Here is a 21,062-nt window from a genome sequence, read left to right as displayed (position 1 = left end):
AAATATGGCAAGAATTAGTAATAATCCACAGATTTCCCAAATAAATGGCAGCAAGAATAGGTCATGACAAGCTTTGACTTTTTTAGGAGTTACACAAACATACCTTTTTTGGCAGATTTAAGTGGCTTATTAATTTGATCACAAGAGACTTTAGTGCTCTATTAATTTTGTGAGATGGATATTCCTTTCCAAGATAAGCAAAGTAGTGTGTGTTTAGAGTCAGATGCTAAGTACAAATAAATGAACAAGTGAAGGAAGAATACATTTTTTCATGTGTAAATTTGTTTGCAAAACTGACTTCATTTCTTTTAATTTACTAGAAATAATTTTAACTAAATTAGCAAAGCAAAAACAAGGTAAGTCCAGAAATATCACAAATTTCCCTTTTTAGTAAAAGCAATTTTTCAACAATTTATAGTAAAATAAATTATAAGTCTGTGATTTTGTGTGTCAGAATAACATTTTGATTTTATATATATATATATATGTATATATATATATATATGTATATATATATATACATATATATATATAAAGATTGTAAAGAGATATTAGAATAAAAATAGTGCTTTGAATAAAATATTATGGCAAATATTTCATTTAAAATTTTTTTATTATCAGAATTGAGTTTTTTGTCATCAGTCTACATTCTATACACTAAATGTTGTCATCACTTTTCCTTAAAGACAGAATTAAAATATTCAGTCTAATAGGTTTATTGAAAACAAGAAATAGCGCTGTATTTTTTAAAAAGAGGCTTATCTACTTTGTTTCATTTAAGTTTATTACATGTTATTTTATTGTATGTTTTTCTTTCTTTCTTCCTTTTTTTTTTGTGGGTACCAGGGATTGAACCCAGCGGCACGTAACCTCTGAGCCCCATTCCCAGGCCTATTTTGTATTTTATGTAGAGACAGGTTCTCACTGAGTTGCTAAGTGCCTTGCTTTTGCTGAGGCTGGCTTTGAACTCGAAATCCTCCTGCTTCGTCCTTCTGAGCCTCTGGGTTACAGGTGTGTGCCATCACACCAGGTGTATTTTATTGAATCTTAGTGACATGGAAAATAATACATTGCAAATAATAGATATATCATGCTATTCTTAAAATAAACACATACATAAATATTATTGTCATACATTTTTAATCTTATCATTTAGTTTGCTCATCTAAATTATTAGAAAAACACTTAAAACAATGTTTTCCCCAAATACTTTGAATGATTAAATATATCATTATCAGTTTAACTGCCTCCATGTCACTACACATCACCAAATAGAGTGTTAATACATATATTTAGTTATTTTTTTTCATGTAAAGTAAAGACTTGGAGTTTATACAGAAGCACAAAACTATGCCAATTTATATCCACTTAATGCAGAGAAACTCAGGAGAATATACTTGAAATAATCATTATTTCATGCCATATTATATGATAAAACATTCTTAATTGAATAAACAACATTTCTTTTGCTTTTATTTTCTACTCCTAACTTACTAATGCATTCATGACATTTCTTTGATAAATCTTAGAATCTGTATGTATGTTTTAAACTATGCATTTTTGTTTTATATTTATAATTTTTAAATTTATACAATTACACAGTATAATTTTTCTACTATCAAAAAACATTTCTGTGCATGAACTTATTTGAAATATAAGTCCACAGTGAATTTGCTACATTGTAAGGTGTATACAAAAGTTTTACAATTTAATTTTAAATGCAAATATAAACAAGTTTCTAGACTTTAACTGGAACAGTAAATGAATTAAAAGTTATTTGTGTCGAACTAGACTGACCAATGGTAAAGAATAAAGACAGGAAAAAGAATCTATACTCCTATGGAAACTTGCTGTGTAGTTAAGACAGCCACTACAAATCAATGGCTTTGGTAGGGGATACATATAGTCATCCCTCAGTAGTCACAACACCCCCACCTCAATTCAAAATCCATAAATGCTTAAGCCCCGAACATAAAATGGTATAGTATTTGCATATAAACTACAGACATTCTTCCACATACTTTAAATCATATCTACATTACTTAATATGCGTAAGACAATGTAAATAGCATGCAAATAGTTCTCAAAATGTATTGTTTAGGAAATAATGGCAAGAAAATACATTGGTACAAGTTCAATATTGATGATTTTTTTTCAAATTATTTTGATAGTGGTTGTTTAAATTCCCATATGTGGAATCTGCAGATACAAAGTGTTGACTGTTTATGTATATCATAATTTTATTTTCTAAATTGCTGAGGATGGCTTAGAACTTGGATTCCCCTGCCTCAGCTTCTGAAACCATTGAGATTACAGGTGTGCACCACTCCATCCAGCCTCAATTTCATGTCATTGTTTATTTGTTTAATTTTGTCTATTTTAGTTTTCCCTTTTACCCTGTAACATGTTGTAATATTTTATATTTTATGATCTTAAATTTTAATGTGAAATTGTTATAGAATTTGTAGGTTCCTTTTTTTCCGATTTTCTACCATTTTAAAAAAATGAAAAGAAGTAGGAAAAGAAGTTTTGGGAGGAGGCAGGGAGTTTTTTCTATGATCAATGAATGGAGGAAGGCAGTGCATGCTTTAAAGGCACCTTCTCCATGAGCAATTCGGGGTTTAGACTTTTGCTATGTCTGGGTTATGAGAGTGTATGGTACACATAATATAATGAGAGTTTTTCATGGAAAAGGGTGATTGTTTCCAGGAATTGGGCTTTCACCTTTTTCTTCCCTAATTTGGTCTGTGTCTTGGTTCTGTGAGTAATAGTTTTTTATCATTGTAATGAAATCATAAAGAGCCCAAGGACATTTGTATTGTCAACATTGTGTCAGGACTGGAGAGGGGGTCTGGAAACCCTCCCCTTTGTGTTTGGGAGTATGTAATAACTTGATGGGCAACAGCTGTGAGTAGGTGGTTATCAGCACCCAGGCTTTAACTTTTTCAAAAACATTACATATCTGACAGGATTGCAGGCTATTGGTAATTGTGTGTTCAGTTTGTTGACAAAATAATTGCAGTAGAAAAATATGTACAGTAGAAGGAAGGGAACAGGAAGAAGGAGGAGGGAAGGAAAAATAAAAATATTGGGGACTGTATTTGAGCAAAATGAATGCTTATGTTATATATAACTAAAAAGAAAAAATAAAGAAAATTAATTGAAGAAGTGAAAAAATGACTATACTGTCTATCTTTTAATACTATTATCATCTTTAATTTTAGAAATCAAATTGCATTATAGCCCCAAACATTTTCACAATTCAATTTGTTTCATCTCTTATGTGACTCTTTCTAAATGGCTTGTATCCTTCCAAACATCTAACCTGTTATTTTCTTTTCTTTTAGCTTCCTCCATCTGTACCAACTACTGATGTGTATAGGAAAGTTTGTGTACCTATTATTTCATGTATTCTTCTGGTATATTTGTTCTGTTATCTAAACTGTTTTTAAAGTATATATTTTAATTGCTTCATGTTTTATTTCTGTTGTGGTTTGTAGATGAGGTGTTTCCCCAAAGCTTCTGTGTTAATTTAGGAAGGTTAAGTGGTGAAATCATTAAATTATGAGAACTATAACCTAATCAATGGATTAATCCATTTGATGGATTAATAATTTAAAAGGACTACTTTAATAACACAGAAATTCATGCCAGGCATGAGGTCATTGCTGTGACTAAACAGACCATTTGATTAAGGAGCTTTGTAACTGCTTTGGAGAGGAGTTAGGAAAAAGTTCAGAGATGCATACTAGAGGAGCTTTAGAGAGTAGAAAGCAGAATTGAAAGAGTGATTCTGGTGGGAGCTCAGAAAACCAGAACACCAATAGGTATACAGACAGTGAAGACTGTACCCATGAGTTTCCAGAGGGAAAGGAATTCTCAATTGGGAATTGTACTAGAGGCAATATTTGTTACATTCTGATAAAGGAGTTGTCTATATTTTGTCCTGAGATGCTGTGTTAAGCCAAATTTAAATTTAAAAAAATAGACAAGTTAGTAAAGCACTCAGGTGGTGATGACATGGGTATTGCTGGCAGCAGTTTACAATGTTTACTGTCATCATCAGGAGCAAAATGCAGAGTAGAAGGATGTTTCAAACTTAACAGTTTTCCAAAAAGTGTTCTTCTAAAACTGGGGCCAAGGAAGACGTAATTGTTTAAGAGATAACTACTGATAAAAAGAAGTCAAGTACTTTGAACAGAGACAGTAGAAAGGAGAAGTTAAGGGTATCTCAAGAATCAGCAAGACCACACCCATTGCAGGCTCAAGGGTGTAAAAATTAGAAGTCTTATTTAAGAGAACATGGTTTATTCTGCTTGTATGGAGAGACCTGGGAAGTTGTTTCCCCAAAATTCATTTCATCATGATCAGCCACCTCTGAAATAAAAGGACCCTGAAGCTGTGGTCAAAGGGATCCTCTAAAGCTTGAGCTGATGACAGACCTTGACATCATTCACATGGTGCTGGTTTTGCAGGAATGCAGAATGATGGAGTTAGGGGGTCATGGTTGTCTCCACTGTTTATTTACAAGAAGACCTGAGAGGTCAGGCCATGTTCAACAATATTGGAATCCCTGAAGGCAGTACCTGAATGAGTGGGGAAAAGGAAGTTGAAGCTGAACTGGAGGCTACATGAGATTAAGAATTACCTGTGACATGTAAAGTCTGCCAAGAAATCTGCCAGCCCTGGACAAAGCAAGCTTAAGCAAGAACCCATGAGTGCTGAAACTGGAAAGTCTATAGAGGTGTGGCTAACCAAGCTTTCTGAAGCTCACCTCTTGCCAATATGCTCCAGATGCTGGATGTGAAGTTACAGAACCTAAATTTTGCTTGGCTGTTTTTCAATCTCATTTGATCTCATCCCTTCTTTCTATGCTTCTTTCTCTCTCTCTCTTTTTTTTTTTAATTGGAATATTTACTCTGTGACACTATATATTGAACATTGTAACTTACTTTTGATTTTTATGCAGGTTCACAGTCAAGAGTTTGCCTGGAGTCTTAGAGGAGACTTTAGACTTAAACTTTTGGGTAATTCTGGAACTATTAAGACTCTGAGGACCCTTGCAGATGAACTGAGTGCATATTGCATTTTGAGACGGACATGAGCTTTTGGGACCAGGAGCAGAGTTTGGATATAAAGTGTCTTCCAAAAGTCCCTGTGTTAAGAGGTGAAGTGACTAAAATTATGAGAGTTGTAACCTAACTAGTGGATTGGAACATTTGATGGATTAATAATATGAAAGAACTACTTACTGTACTGGGTGGTAGCTGCTGGCAGCTGGGGCATAGCTGGAGAATTGGGTCACTGGGAGTGTGCATATATCTTGTTTCCTGTCCATCTTCTCTCTATCTGCTTTCTGGTTGCTAAAACCTGAGCAGCTTCCCTCTGCCATGCTTTCAGATTTTCCATCTTATGTTAGGCCCAGAGCCATGGAGCTTGCCAACTATGGACAGAACCTCTGAAACCATAAGCCAAAATAAATTTTTCCTTCTCTAACTTATACTTTCAAGTACTTTGGACACAGTGACAAAAAGCTGACTAACACAATGAACAAGTCTTCCTATTGGTTCTTTTTTAAATCAGCTTGCTCACGTGTAGGTGTTGAAAATATTTACATACTTGAAGATATTTGTCATGTTTATGTAAAATTTTGTTTTCATGTTCTCCTTAATTTTGGTTCTTTTCAAACAAGATCTTTAAATATTTTTTTCTTTCAAATACTTTTTGTGTTTTTTATGCTCTTCTGAAACACCTTTTTTTTTTTCATGTTCGTCATACATGGCATAAACTTCTTCCACTGGAATCTGTAATAAATGTGGTGAGATTTTGTTGCTTTAAGTGAGTTGAATGAAGCTTGAGCACGTAGTTTGGGAAGGCTTGCCCTCACAATTTGGGATGTAAAATTTATTTGCATAAACTGAGTATACTTATCTTTTGAACAATGCTGCTTTTATTTCAAGAGTTTTCTTCATTTCAATTGTGTCTTTCTGTCAGAGTTGGCTGAAAGTACAGAGAAAATGCTGAATGTATGCATTCAATATACATCAACTCTTACCTGTTCCATCTCAAGTAGAGTCTGATGCCATTTAGATGAGGTTCTGTCCAGTATTCGGATCCTTTTCTTTGTTTTTCCTTTTTGAAATTTCACCGACTTAGTAGCTCCAAGGAATGCAATGTTTTGTGCAGGGCAATGTGGTGAAGAAAGGAGAATAAAAATAGATCTACTTTGATCCATCTACATGTGGGGCTTCACCATTCTCTGCTGTGGGCTAATAATTACTCTCATTATACCTGTTTTCAGTCTCCTTGTACATTTCCCACAGTTTTTACATTACACTTTTAGGTCTTCCCAATTCTGTCAATAAAATTTACAAAAAAAAAAAAAAAAACAACAATGAAAATTAGGTGTTGGGACATAATAAAGTGTAGGCTACTCGTGTTCTTTCTCTAAGAGTATTTTCTAAGTATTCTTATCACTGTTTTGTCATGTTGAAATTAAAGCCGGTACTCCATCTAATTGGCAATAAAAATAACCTTTGAGGCTATCTGATTCTGTGAACTCTGAGTCTAAAGGTGGCAAGGGAAGACATAATAAAATATCCATGTTTTTTTGTTAGGAAAAGACTGTATTAAACTCTGCTTATTGTCAGAAAAAATACCCATTGTTCATTTTCTTAGTATTCTTATCTTTTCTAGATTTATACTTCACCTATACTAAAAAAAAAAAAAAGAATGTCTTTCAAGCCAGTCACTGTAGGGCACCCTTGTAATCCTAGCAACCTGTATTAAAAGACCCTGCATCAAAATTAAAAATAAAAAGAACTGGGGATATCGCTCAGTGCTGAAGCATCCCTGGGTTCAAACCCTAGTGACAAATAAACAAAAACAAAAAATCCCCCTTAATTTTAGATCAAATTTTTGTATTCCCTCTGAAGCTTTCCTGAGCATATATATTTCAAGTGAAAAATACATATTTGAATTTTGCTGGACAACACCATGCAAATTCTAAAAAAAAATATCATCATTAATAAGCATTCCACTACATATCTGACATTCTTTTTTAACAATAAAGAGTAAAGATCATCTGTTCTTTTAACTTATTAACCACTGTGGATTTCATGATCTGTGGAATTAAAATCAAACACAGTTTTATTTTAGTTTCTTACCAGTGGATAGGAAAAAATATGATGAATAGATTTTTTGATTATCTTAGTGATAATATTTATTATTAATTAAACTATTCAGTCTATGTCCTTTATTCATAACTACACTAAATCATAACTATTAATTCTGTGAACAAGATCACTTCTCTTTTTTTTTTTTTTTTTGTGGGGGTGGGTACCAGGGATTGAATTCAGGGAAACTGGACCACTGAGCCAGATCCCCAGAACTATTTTGTAATTTATTTAGAGATAACGTCTCACTCAGTTGCTTAGTGCCTCTCTTTTGTGAAAGGTTTACTTTGAACTCTTGATCCTCCTGCCAAAGTCTCCCAAGCCGCTGGGATTACAGGCGTGGGCTACTGAGTTTGAATTCACTTCTCTTTTTGAAATTCATTATATTCATCAGATTAAATACGAATTATACAAATATGTGCTTTTTGTAATATGTTATTATGGTTGAAACAATATATTCCAGTTTTTTCATAGGTCCTGAACTGCCATGTTATTTAATTCTTAAAAATCATGATTGTTTCCTACTAATAATATTTTTAAAAGGTTCTATTACTTTGGATTCTAATCCATTATTTTGTGTTTGTAGCAAATGGTCTAACAAGGGTTTTAATGAATAACTTTATGCTCTTACTAAAATGTTATATCAATTCTTACCATGTTATAGAATTATTTAAATTTCATCTTTTATGATGTATCGTCTTTAGGGCTTGCAGTTCAAAACATAAGTATGTGAAATTTCACAGTTAAAATAGTCGTACAAATTTCAGTTACTATCATCGCACAAAATGTGTGAAAACCTGCCCAACAATATGATTCCTATTTTTTTCTAGAAAACAGAGAAATGGAAAATTCTTTAAATTACAAAGCAAGCCAGTCCGTCTTTGGCAGATTTTCAGTATTAGATAATTCTTCTATATACTGATCCTAAATATATTTTTGACTTCTCCCAGTTCTATCCTCTGTGTTTTCACTATAGATACATAACAGCTGTCTAAAATTTAATTCTCAGCTATTTCTTTTATAGATTTTTCCCCCTATAAATTTCCCAAGGTACATCTTTCTAAGTGATACAGAAATCATCATTGCTCCTGAATGGATTCCACATTTCTTCAGCTAGTGAACATTTAGTAAGCTTAATTGAACTTACTTAGCAGAAAAAGAACATATCATTTCCTTTATTATTGATGATATATCATTAAACTCAGTCAAAATACATATATGATCTTTTGGCAATTATGTCATATTTTATTTCCTCTTAGTTGATTTCTTTTTTAATAAGGTCTATGCTATTAGCTTCTGTTAGAGCATTGAACTCCATTTCAAATCTAGAGTGCCTTTGGTTTATTTTTAATAAGTGAAGTAGTAAAAGGCCATACTTATGTTGTTACTTGTGTGTATATATTCATAAGTGTGTGCTATTAAAAAATATTTAGTCTAGTCCCCTAGATTATAAAGAGTTTAATATTTTAGGGTTAATTTGAATAAACTTTGTGGCATTAAAATAATTATGGGAGAAAAACATCAATCACATTTAAGATTAGTGTATGTTCTTTGGTAAAGAGAAAGGACAACATTTTACAAGCATACGGAGAGATTTTAATACTATTTCTTAATGTCATCATTCTTTGGGTAATATCTTAATAGTTATTCAACATTTATTTTGAAATTAATATAAATATTATACATCCTTTAATATGTATCTGATGGGTATGATTTTATTAAAGCTAAAATAATGACTAGTGCAAATAAAAATTGAAATGTGTCAAAGTATTTTTAAATGTTACTATTTTTTATTAATTTATTTATTTTAATAAGGTATAGATGACAAAAGAATGCATTTTGATTCATTGTACATAATTGCAGCACAACTTTTCATTTCTGTGGGTTGTACACAATGTAGCGTCACACCATATGTGAAGTCATACATGTACCTAGGATAATGATGTCCATCTCATTCCACCATCTTTCAGGCCCTTGAACACTTTGCACCCCTCTGATCCTTCTGTCCAATCAAAGTTCCAAAGTTTTTTCCATGAGCCCTCCTCAGCTACCATTATAGATCAACATCCACTTATCAGAGAGAATATTTGGCCTTTGGTTTTTTGGGATTGGATTACTTCACTTAGCATGATATTCTCCAACTCCATCCATTTACCTGCAAATGCCATAATTTTATTCTCTTTTAATGCTGAGTAATATTCCATTGTGTATATATACCACAGTTTCTTTATTCATTCACTTATTGAGGGGCATCTAGGTTGGTTCCACAATTTAGCTATTGTGAATTGAGCTGCTATGAACATTGTTGTGACTGTGTTACTATAGTATGCTGATTTTAAGTCCTTTGGGTATACATTGAGGAATGGGATAGCTAGGTCAAATGGCGATTCCATTTCAAGTTTTCTGAGGAATCTCCATACTGCTTTCCAGATTGATGGTACCAATTTGCTGTCCTACCAGCAATATATGAGTGTGCCTTTCACCCCACATCCTCACCAACATTTACTGTTGTCTTTATTATTAATGTCCATTCTGACTGGCATGAGAAGAAATCTTAGAATAGTTTTGATTTGCATTTCTCTAATTACTAGAGATGATGAACACTTTTTCATATATTTGTTGATCGAATGCATATCTTCTTCTCAGAATTGTATGTTCAGCTCCTTACTCCTTAGCCCATTTATTGATTGGGAACTTTATTGTTTGGTGTTAAGTTTTTTTGAGTTTTTTATATATCCTGGAGATTAGTACTCTATCTGATGTGTGTGTGGCAAAAATTTGCTTCCAAAATGTAGGCTCTCTCTTCACTTCATTGATTTTTTCTTTTGCTGAGAGAAAGCCTTTGAGTTTGAGTTCATTCCATTTATTGATTCTTGATTTATTTCTTATGTTTTAGGAGTCTTGTTAAGGAAGTTGGGGCCTAGTAAAAAGTGATAAAGATCTGGGCCTACTTTTTCCTCTATTAGGTGCAGGGTCTCTGGACTAATTCCTAGGTCCTCGATCCACATCGAGTTGAGCTTTGTGCATGGGAGAGATAGAGGTTAAGTTACATTTTGCTGCATATGGATTTCCAGTTCTCCCAGCACCATTTGTTGAAGAGGCTATCTTTTCTCCAATGTATGCTTTTGGCACCTTTGTCTATATGAGATAACTGTATTCGTGTGGGTTTGTCTCTTCTGAGTCTTCTGTTCTGTACCATTGGTTTACATGTCTATTTGGGTGCCAGCACCATGCTCTTTTTGATATTAGAGCTTTGTAGTATAGTTTAAGGTCTGGTATTGTGATACCACCTGCTTCACTCTTCTTGCTAAGGATTGCTTTGGCTATTCTGGGTCTCTTATTTTTCCAAATTAATTTGATGATTGCTTTTTCTACTTATATAAGAAATAATGCTGGGATTCTAATTGGAATCACATTGAATCTGTATAGCATGTTGGGTAGTATGGCCATTTTGACAATACTAATCTTGCCTAACCAGGAGCATAGTAGATCTTCCCATTTTCTAGGGTATTCTTCAATTTCTTTCTTTCTTTTTAAATTTATTTTTTGAAATTACAATTCTTATTGCACATATAGAGCACAATTTTTCATATCTCTGGTTGTATACAAAGCATATTCAAACCAATTTGTGTCTTTATACATGTACTATGGATAATAATGTTCATTACATTCCTCCATCATTTCTGCCCCCTCCCTTCCCCTCCAAACCCTCTGCCCTATCTAGAGTTCGGTTATTCCTCCCATGGTCCCCCTGCTTACCCCAACATGAATCAATCTTCTTATATCAGAAAAAAAAATCAGCATTTAGTTTTTTGGGATTGGCTAACTTCACTTAGCATTATCTTCTCTAACTCCATTCATTTACCTTCAAATGTCATGATTTTATTCTCTTTTATTGCTGAGTAATATTTCATTCTGTATATATGCCACACTTTTTAAAAAAAATTAATTCATCTATTAAGGTCATCTAGGTTGGCTCCACAGTTTAACTATTGTGAATTGTGCTGCTATAAACATTGATGTGGCTGTGTCCCTGTAGTATGCTGTTTTTAAGTCCTTTGGGTATACACTGAGGAGAGGAATAGGTGGGTCGAATGGTGGTTCCATTTTCAATTTTCTAAGAAATCTCCATACTGCTTTCCATATTGACTGCACCAATTTGCAGTTCCATCAGCAGTGTAGGAATGTACCTTTTTTCCCACATCCTCGCCAACACTTATTATTGTTTGTCTTCATAATAGCTGCCATTCTGACTGGAATGAGACGATTTCTTAGAGAGTAGTTTTGATTTGCAATTTTCTAATTGTTAGAGATGATGAGTATTTTTTCATATATTTGTTGATTGATTGTATATCATCTTCTGAGAAGTGTCAGATCAGGTAGTTGGCCCATTTATAGATTGCATTATTTATTTATTTTGAGTGCTTAACATTTTGAGTTCTTTATATACCCTAAAGATTAGTGCTCTATCTGATGTGTGAGGGGTAAAGATTTGCACCCAAGATGTAGGCTTTCTATTGACCTCAGAGGTTGTTTATTTTGCAGAGAAGAAACTTTTTAGTTTGAGTCCACCCCATTTGTTGATTCTTGATTTTAATTCTTCAGCCAAAGAAGACTTATTAAGGAAGTTGAGGCCTAATCCCACATGATGAAGATTAAGGCCTATTTTTTTTTTCTATTAGATGCAGGGTCTCTGCATCTAATATAAAAAAAAATAGGTTGTATTCCTAAGTCCTTGATCCATTTTGAGTTGAGTTTTGTGCATGGTGAAAGATAGGGGTTTAACTTCATTTTGTTGCATTTGTATTTCCAGTTTTCCCAGCATCATTTGTTGAAGAGGCTATCTTTTCTCCAATGAATGTTTTTACCACTTTTGTTTAATATAAGATAATTGTAATTTTGTGGGTTATTCTCTGTGTCCTCTATTTTGTACCATTGGTCTACCAGTCTGCTTTGGTGCCAACACCATGCTCTTTTTGTTTCTATTTCTTTTCAATATAGTTTGAGGTCTGGCATAGTGATGCCACCTGCTTCACTCTTCCTGCTAAGGATTGCTTTAGCTATTCTGGGTCTCTTATTTTTCCAGATAAATTTTATGAAAGCTTTTTCTATTTCTATGAAGAATGTCATTAGGATTTTGATAGGAATTACATTAAATCTGAATAGTGCTTTTGGAAGATGGTCATTTTGATAATAGTAATTCTTCCTATCCAAAAGCAAGGTAGATCTTTCCATCTTCTAAGGTCTTCTTTGATTCCTTTCTTTAGGGTTCTGTAATTTTCATTATATAGATCTTTCACTTCTTTTTTTAAGATGATTCCCAAGTGTTTTATTTATTTTATTTTTTTGAGGCTTTTGTAAATGGGGTAGTTTTCCTTGTTTTTCTTTCTGAAGATTTGTCACTGATGTACAGAAATGCCTTTGTTTTGTGGTTGTTGATTTTATATCCTGCTATTTTGCTGAATTTATTTACTAGTTTTGGAAGTTTTCTGGTGTAACTTTTAGGGTCTTCTAGGTATAGAATCATATCATCAGCAAGTAATGCTAATTTGAGTTTTTTTCCCTATGTGTATTCCTTTAATTTTTGCTCTGTCTAATTTCTCTGGCCAGTATTTCAAGGACTATGTTAAATAGAAATGGTGAAAGAGGGAATCCTTGATTGTTCCAATTTTTAGAGGGAGTGCCTTCAAAAAAAATTTTTTTTAATTTAGAATGATGTTGGCCAGGGGCTTAGCGTACATAGCCTTTACACTGTTGAGATATGTTCCTCTTATCCATAGTTTTTCTAGTGTTTTGAACTTGAACGGGTGCTGTATTTTGTCAAATGATTTTTCTGAGCCTATTGAGATGAACATATGATTCTTACCTTTAAGTCAATGAATGTGATAAATTACATTATTGATTTCTGTATGTTAAACCCACTTTGCATCCCTAGGATTAATCCCACTTGATTATGCTGCACAATCTTTTTGATATGTTTTTATATTCGATTTGCCAGAATTTTATTGATAATTTTTGCATATATGTTTATTAGAGATATTGGTCTAAGGTTTTCTTTCTTTGACGTGTCTTTGCCTGGTTTTGAAATCATAGATTGAGTTTGGAAGTGCTGCCTCTTTTTCTATTTTTTGAAATAAATTGAAGAATATTGGTATTCGTTCTTCTTTAAAGGTCTTGTAGAACTCAGGTGTGTATCCATCTGATTCTGGGCTTTTTTTGGTTGGTAGACTTCTGATGACATCTATTTATTTTGGTTGAAATTAGTCTGTTTAAATTGTGTATACCACCCTGATTCAATTTGGGAAAAATATATGACTCTAGAAATTTGTCGATGTCTTTGATATTTTCTATTTTATTGGAGTACAAATTTTCAAAATAATTTTTAATTATCTTCTGTATTTCTGTGTCTGTTGTGATATTTTCTTTTTCATCGTGTATAGTGATTTGAGTTTTCTCTCTCCTCTTTGTTAGCATGGCTAAGGGTTTGTCAATTTTATTTATTTTTTTAAAAGAACCAACTTTTTTCTGTCAATTTTTTCAATTGTTTCTTTTGTTTCAATTTCACTGATTTCAGCTCTGATTTTAATTATTTTCTGTCTTCTTGTTTTTGGTGTTGATGTGTCATTCTTTTTCTAGGGCTTTGAGATGTAATGCATGAACTCCATGCAATGAACTTTTCTCTTAGAACTGCTTTCTTAGTGTCCCAGAGATTTTGATATTTTGTATCTGTGTTCTCATTCACTTCTAAAAAGTTTTTAATCCTTCCTTGATGTCTTCTGCAGCCCATTGTTCATTCAGTAGCATATTATTTAGTCTTCAGGTGTTGGAGTGGATTTTATTTCTTTTTTTATCATTGATTTCTAATTTCATCCCAGTATGATCTGATAGAATGCAGGATAGTATCTCTACTTTTTTATATTTGCTAAGAGTTGCTTTGTGGCATAGTATATGTTCTATTTTAGAGGAGGATCTATGTGCTGCTGAGAAGAAAATATATTCTCTTATTGAAGAATGAAATATTCTATATATTTTAGTTAAGTGTAAAGTTATTGATTATATTATTGAGTTCTATAACTTCTTTGTTCATTTTTTGTTTGGAAATCTATCTAGTGATGAAAGAGGTGTGTTAAAGTCACCCAAAATTATTGTGTTGTGGTCTATTTGACTCTTGAACATCAGAAGAGTTTGTTTGATGAACATAGTTACTCCATTGTTTGGGGCACATATATTAGTAATTTTTAAGTCTTGTTGGTGTATGGTTCCCTTGAGCAGTGTGTAGTATCCTCCTTTATTTAGTTTTTTTTTTTTTTTTTGATTGACTTTACCTTGAAGTCTACTTTATTTGATATGAGGATGGAAACCTCTTCTTGCTTCCACAGTTCATGTGAGTAATATGATTTTTCCCAACATTTCACCTTCAATCAGTCTGTGGATATCTTTTTCTATGAGATGAGTCTCTTGGAGGCAATATAATGTTGGGTATTTTTTTTTTTTTTTTTGTAATTTAATCTGCTAGTCTATGTCTTTTGATTGGTGAGTTTAGGCCATTATCATTCAGGGTTATTATTTAGGTCATTATTAATCAGGGTTACTTTTGTTTATAATGAAATGTTTTTATTTCATAATCAAATTTAAAGATTAGTTTTGCTGAAATTAGATTCTTGGTTGGCATCCATTTTCTTTCAGAGCTTGGTATTTGTTGTTCCAGGATTGCCTAGCTTTTAGGGTCTGGGTTGAAAAAATCTGCTGAGATACAAACTGGTCTTCCCCTATATGTGATCTGATTCCTCTCTCTGGCAGCTTTTAAGATTTGATTTTTATTCTGTATGGTAGGCATTTTTATTATAGTGTGCCTTGGTTTAGATATTTTGTAATTTTGTACATTTGGTGTCCTGTTAGCCTCTTGTATTTGGTTTTCCAATTTGTTCTTTATGCTTAGAAAATTTTCTGATATTATCTCACTTAAGAGATTGTGTATTTCTTTGGTTTAAAACTCTGCCTTCCTCTAACCCAATAACTCTTAGATTTGGTCTTTTGATGCTGTCCCATAATTCGTGGATGTTCTGTTCATGGTTTCATGCCATCTTTACTGTGGTAACAACTTCATTTTCAAGATTGTATACATTGTCTTCATTATCTGATGTTGTGACTTTCAAGTGATCTAGTCTGTTGGTAAAGCTATCTATTGAGCTTTTTATTTGGTTTATTGTTTTACTCATTTCAAGGACTTGTGATTTTTTTTTCAGATTCTCTGTCTCATTCTTGAAGTAATCTTTTGCTACCTGTATTTGCTCCCTTATCTCTTTGTGGGTGTGATCAATGGTTGCCTGTATTTACTCTCTTATCTCTTTGTTGGAGTGATCATTTTTTGCTTGTATTTGCTCATTTAGGTCATTCTTTAATTCACAGATCATTTTAATTTTGTGTATTCTGAACTCCTTTTCTGACATTTTATCAACTGTGCTGTCCATGGACTCTGTTATTGTAGTATCCTGGTTTGTTTGGGATAATTTATTCACTTGTTTTTTCATGTTTTCTATGTTTCTTCCTTTCTTGCAGTGTGGATCTGAGATATTATAGTTTCTACCCTATAGTCTTGTAGTATACATGCAGATTATCTGTACCTCAACTTGGTGTTGGGCTTCCAGACATGCCAGTGTCCCCTGATACATGCCACTGCCACTAAAGATGATGGTAGCAACAGAGGAGGTAACTCAAGATCGCAGTGGGGGTGTCCTAAGATTGTTGCAACCTCTTTCAGAGATGGGGTAGAAAGGGTGGGCCTTACACTGGCTTTGGGATGCCATTTCCAAAATGCAACTGCTTCTGGGCCCTGTCTCTTGTTGCAAGGTGAAGGCTACTGCATGGGAGGGCTATAGCAATGGGTCCCCAGATGGAGGTGAGCTAGACCAAGACTTCCAGTTGGGCCAGAGGGTGGACCTGGGCCTACCCTTCCCCTGGACTCCCATGAAGGTTGGTGGAGGTGCTTCTAGACTTGAGCCTGGATTCAAAGTATATCAGCAGGTCAGTGGGGGTGGTCCTGGGCTGGGATCTGGGCCCTAGAGTGGGTGTGCCAGTTGACAGGGCAAATCCAGGGCTCAAAAGTATTTTTCAACTTATTTGTAAAGAAGAGAAAAATGTTAATATAAATTAAAAGAGCATTTGAGAAGCTGTGTGTTTATAGGAAGTTGAATTAGGGAATGTCATTATAAGATTGCTGGCTATTAAACACTAGTTAATGTCTTACACAAAAATAAAGCATAATTCTCTGCTGGGTTTTTACTGCATATGATATTGCCAAGATGCAGATGTTTGTCTTATTCTCAAGTGTGGCTTGTTTGTCTTATCATTTTAAAAACTTGCTTGTCTTATAACTTTTAATCTGGCAAAAAATCAGATTAAAATTAATAAACTCACAGTAAACATATATTTGCAAAAATTATTTTACTTCACTTGAAATCAACATTTAAATAATTTATATAACCACTATCTGGTTAGAAGTGTGTTCTTAAATCTCTCCTTGTTGTCTCTTCTATCTATGCTTAAAACTAGAACTCTTAAGTGAAAGATCTTTAAAAACTATTCTGAGAATATTTCTTCATGACTTTCATCTATTCTTCAGATATTATTGTATTTTATGGTATATTTTGTCCATGTCAGGCACCGCTCTGACTGAGATCTGGGGAAACAAAGGAAAACAAGACATGCCAGTCCCTCCCCTCATTGCATTAAATTTCAGTGAATACAATAAATGACACATTAGTAAAACACATTGTCTAACTTTATATAGTTGTAAGTGCTATATAAAAATAAAATAAAATTAGAAATAAAATGAGGATAATGGAAGACAAAGTGTTGGGGGTCAATAGGATAGATTGTTAGTATATATCAGGGAAGTCTTGATGAGGAGTCAGTTGTTCTAAATTCACTTTAAAGCATGTCACTTTCTGACACACGGTTTTGCCTTCCATAAGTGATAAAAATATCGTGTTGCTATTTCAAAAGAATTATGTTACAAATTTATAAAATGTCTGACAGATAAATTGAACATATCTAATAGACTTTTCAGTCAAACTTTCAAATAGCAATAAACTGATGTTTCTACCCTAGCATTTATGTTTCAAGTCATTTGTCTAAATTTGAAAGACAATGTAAATTGGGTTTGAATTTGTGGGGGTGCCATAGAATGTAGTAATAGACTTAATTTAATAAGATTATCAAATTAAATTGCAAAGCAAGCATTTCACTAATTCCAAAATATGCTGCTTTTACCTTAAGATATGGTGAAAATGTTCATATTATCTTCATTTCTGTAATCTTAAGTAATTTTAAACTTTACTTATTTAAAATGATTTTTCACTCTATATTTCTTTTATGTTCAAAAGGATACATTTACATGGAAATAAAATTTCAGACCATTTTTATGGGCATATTATTAAAAATTAAATCTTCTTTCTTACCATTCTCAAATCTCTAGCTCACTTATGTCCTTGTTTTTGATTCATCTGTCATTTAAAATATGTATCTCTAAATATTACATTATCTAGCACTTTCATAAAGACATTTTATGTATCAAATTGTATTCCCTCAGATTAATATATTCAAGTAATAGACTCCAGTACTTCAGATTGTGATCTTATTTGGAAATAGTTGATATAGATGTCATTAGTTAAAATGAGGTCATCATGGAGTACGATGGGATGCTAATTAACTTTCACTGGTATCATTGTATAAAGGGGAAGTTTGGAGACTGACAGTTAGGGAAACCACCATGTAAAGATTAGGATTTTTGCCAAAAGTCAAGAAACTAACAGAAGTTAGAGGAAGGACCTGGTATAAATATTTATCTAGCACCTGCAGGAGAGCATGGCCTTCTCTACACCTTGATCTTGGACTTCTGTCCTCCAGAAATGTGAGAAATGTGGAGTTTAAATCACTCCATTTTTGATACTTTCTTATGGCAGCCCTAGCAAACTAATGCTTTCTTTGTTATATTCATTAGTTTCTCATACATGCTGGATACTGCTAAGTTTTTTAGATGTATAAATTCATTTAATCCTCACTTCAGCCTAAACAGACACTACTATTATCCACATGATGTAGATGAAGAACAAGGCCCAAGGATTATTCTTCTCAAAATTATAATAATCGTGACTACAGAGTATTTTGCTTAACCATGCCAACATTCTACTGATTTATTGACTTAAAAGTATTCAGCTAACTCTAGTTTACCACTAAAAAGTCCAAAGTTTAGTTAACATAATTCCTCTTTCCCTAATATTCGATATTTATTACTTAATTTTCAGTTTATATTTTCTGTTGATTAGCTTTGCTTCTAAATACCTTATTTGGATCTCAATCTCTTAATCATTCTGTTTTAGTTTTCTTATCAACATCTCATATAAAATTAAGATAAAAACTACCTTTATACTTTAATTAATTTTTTCTTGTTCTTTTTTCCTCCCATTCCCCGATTGCTCTCCAGTTATGTTTAATTTATCTAAACATTTAATGTTCACATTATATTCAGTAACCTTGTTTAGGTTTTCCAAGTTTTAGATATTATTTCCTATTCTATAAACATTATTTTCTCTAAACCAATTAATATTAAAAAGAAATAGAAAACATAAATGTACATTACAAAGCATATGACTCTTTATTTTGAATAGAGAAATCAGACAAGTAATATATTTTCTTATGCTTTTTAACCTATCAAAATATTTTATCATATTTTGAATTGCTTACTTTCATGTACATCTTCTTCCCCAAATCCATTTCACTTTAGTATTAGATTTTCTATTATTTTATTATTTAAAAAGTAGTTTATTTAATAAATCATTAACACCTTTATTTAATAAAACAAATAACTCTCTGTCATACCAATTTTTTTTTTCAATTGGTTATAGGGTTGTTTTCCTGGAACCTATTTTCATTGAATATCCTGGCCACTCTTCTCATTTCATTGTTTTCTGTTGCTTTGACTCTTGTTTTTATTAGTTTGTTAAATCTTATTTTAGCACTTCAGAAACATACTGGATCATTTTATGTTGTCAAATAATTTTATTTTATGCTTTCATCCATTGATAGGCAAAGAATTTTAGGTAGAAAAATATTTTCTCATAATTCTGCAGACGTTTCTTTATCTAAAGTCACTGGCAAAAAATCCATTAATAATAATAATAATAATAATAATAATAATAAGCTTTTATTTTTCTCTTAATGTAGTTTTTTCCACAGCAGACTTTGAGTCAAAAATCTGATTCCAAATGGTTGATTTGGGAAATGAACATAAAAACCCTTGAAGGGTAGAGTGAAGTAATACAGAAGGAAGGCAATAGGAATATTTGCAGTTCCATTTTTGCCAACCATTGGATGAGTCATTGGTCTCCCTGGCATGAGGTCTAAAGATCTTAGGCAAAAATATGCAGATGCAGGCAGGTTGAATCAGTGACAATTTATTGCAGCGATAAAGGTAAGGGTGAAGAGAGAACACAAGTTCTCCAACTGTATATGCTGCATTGTTTATTTGGATGTAATCTGTCATCCTGTTGCAATTTAATCACTCTGGAAAATTTTATAATATTATATTTATTTTTGAATTAAAATTTTCCAGAAAATGTGTCTCTATATTTGGGAGTCATTTATCTTAATATTTGAAATTTCAAAGCCTTTCTTTATAGCTTTGAAAGTTTATCCTTTCATTATTTCAGTTATTTTCTCTACTCCTCTACCCTTCCTTTCTCTTTAGGAAACTCCTATAGGACAGATGTTACTAGATTTTCTAGGCTTTATTCTCCCACACACATATTGATTTCTTTCCTAGACGATTGTGTTTTTATTTTCCGTGACCTCTTTCTTGCTTGCTACTGTTCTTTCACAGTGAGCTATTAGGTTTTATGTATTCTATTTTATCTTTTTATAGAAGAAATATATTCTGAGGACATTTTAGGAGTATTTTCTGATTCTCTTGCTCTATCTATGGTCTTATTCTTAAATTAGTCAAAGTATCATTGAATAGAACATTTTTTATTTTGACAACTACTGTTAGAGAAATGTTTCCCTAACTCAGTTTCTGCAGAGGATTTTACATCTCTCAACAGCCATTGTTTTTTTCTTTCTGGTGTAGGTTTCAAGTGTTTTTGAAGTATGTTTTGCTGTAGGGTTTTCTTTGTTTAGCTGTTAAAATTGTAACATGGACTAGTTCACCAATTTTAGCCCTGGTTTACTCAGCTTGTACTTAATTAATATGAAAGTGTAAACTTTAAAGTGGAGAATTTTGTTAATAGATTTCTTACAACAGTTTCTTAATAGTTATTAATATTTGTATATTCAAAATAATGCTTTCCAATAGCAAGTACTATATTTTCACCTCAGAAATACTTCAAAATACAAAAATAGACAAAGAGGTATTCTAGAATATCTATTCTTATATTCCCACATATTTCTTTTATGTTTGGAGATATTTTCTCATTGTCCTTATGACTTTAATTATTCAATAATAATGTGTTTTGCATGTACACATACCATTGTCCATAACTTTTAGCCTGGAGGACTGTGTCTGATAATCACTTTATTCTAAAAATGAAACAAAAGAAGTGAAGATCAAGGTTTCTACTGTTTGCAATGTGTAGAAATATTGCAAAAAAAAAAAAAAAGTGAATCAAGAATTTAAGAAAAATGTCTAGATCATTTCTTCTGGCTTTTTTTTCATTTTATTTTATTTTATTTATTTTTTATTTTTTTATTATTGTTTGTTCAAAACATTACAAAGCTCTTGACATATCATATTTCATACATTTGATTCAAGTGGGTTACGAACTCCCATTTTTACTCCATATAGAGATTGCAGAATCACATCGGTTACACATCCACGTTTTTACATATTGC

The sequence above is a fragment of the Marmota monax genome, unplaced genomic scaffold, assembly GCF_021218885.2.
Source record: "Marmota monax isolate L192 unplaced genomic scaffold, Marmota_monax_Labrador192_F-V1.1 WCK01_AAM20220418_F8-fsc00002, whole genome shotgun sequence".
Lineage (NCBI taxonomy): Eukaryota > Metazoa > Chordata > Mammalia > Rodentia > Sciuridae > Marmota > Marmota monax.
The sequence above is the reverse complement of the archived record's forward strand: the minus strand, read 5'-3'. Positions refer to the sequence as shown.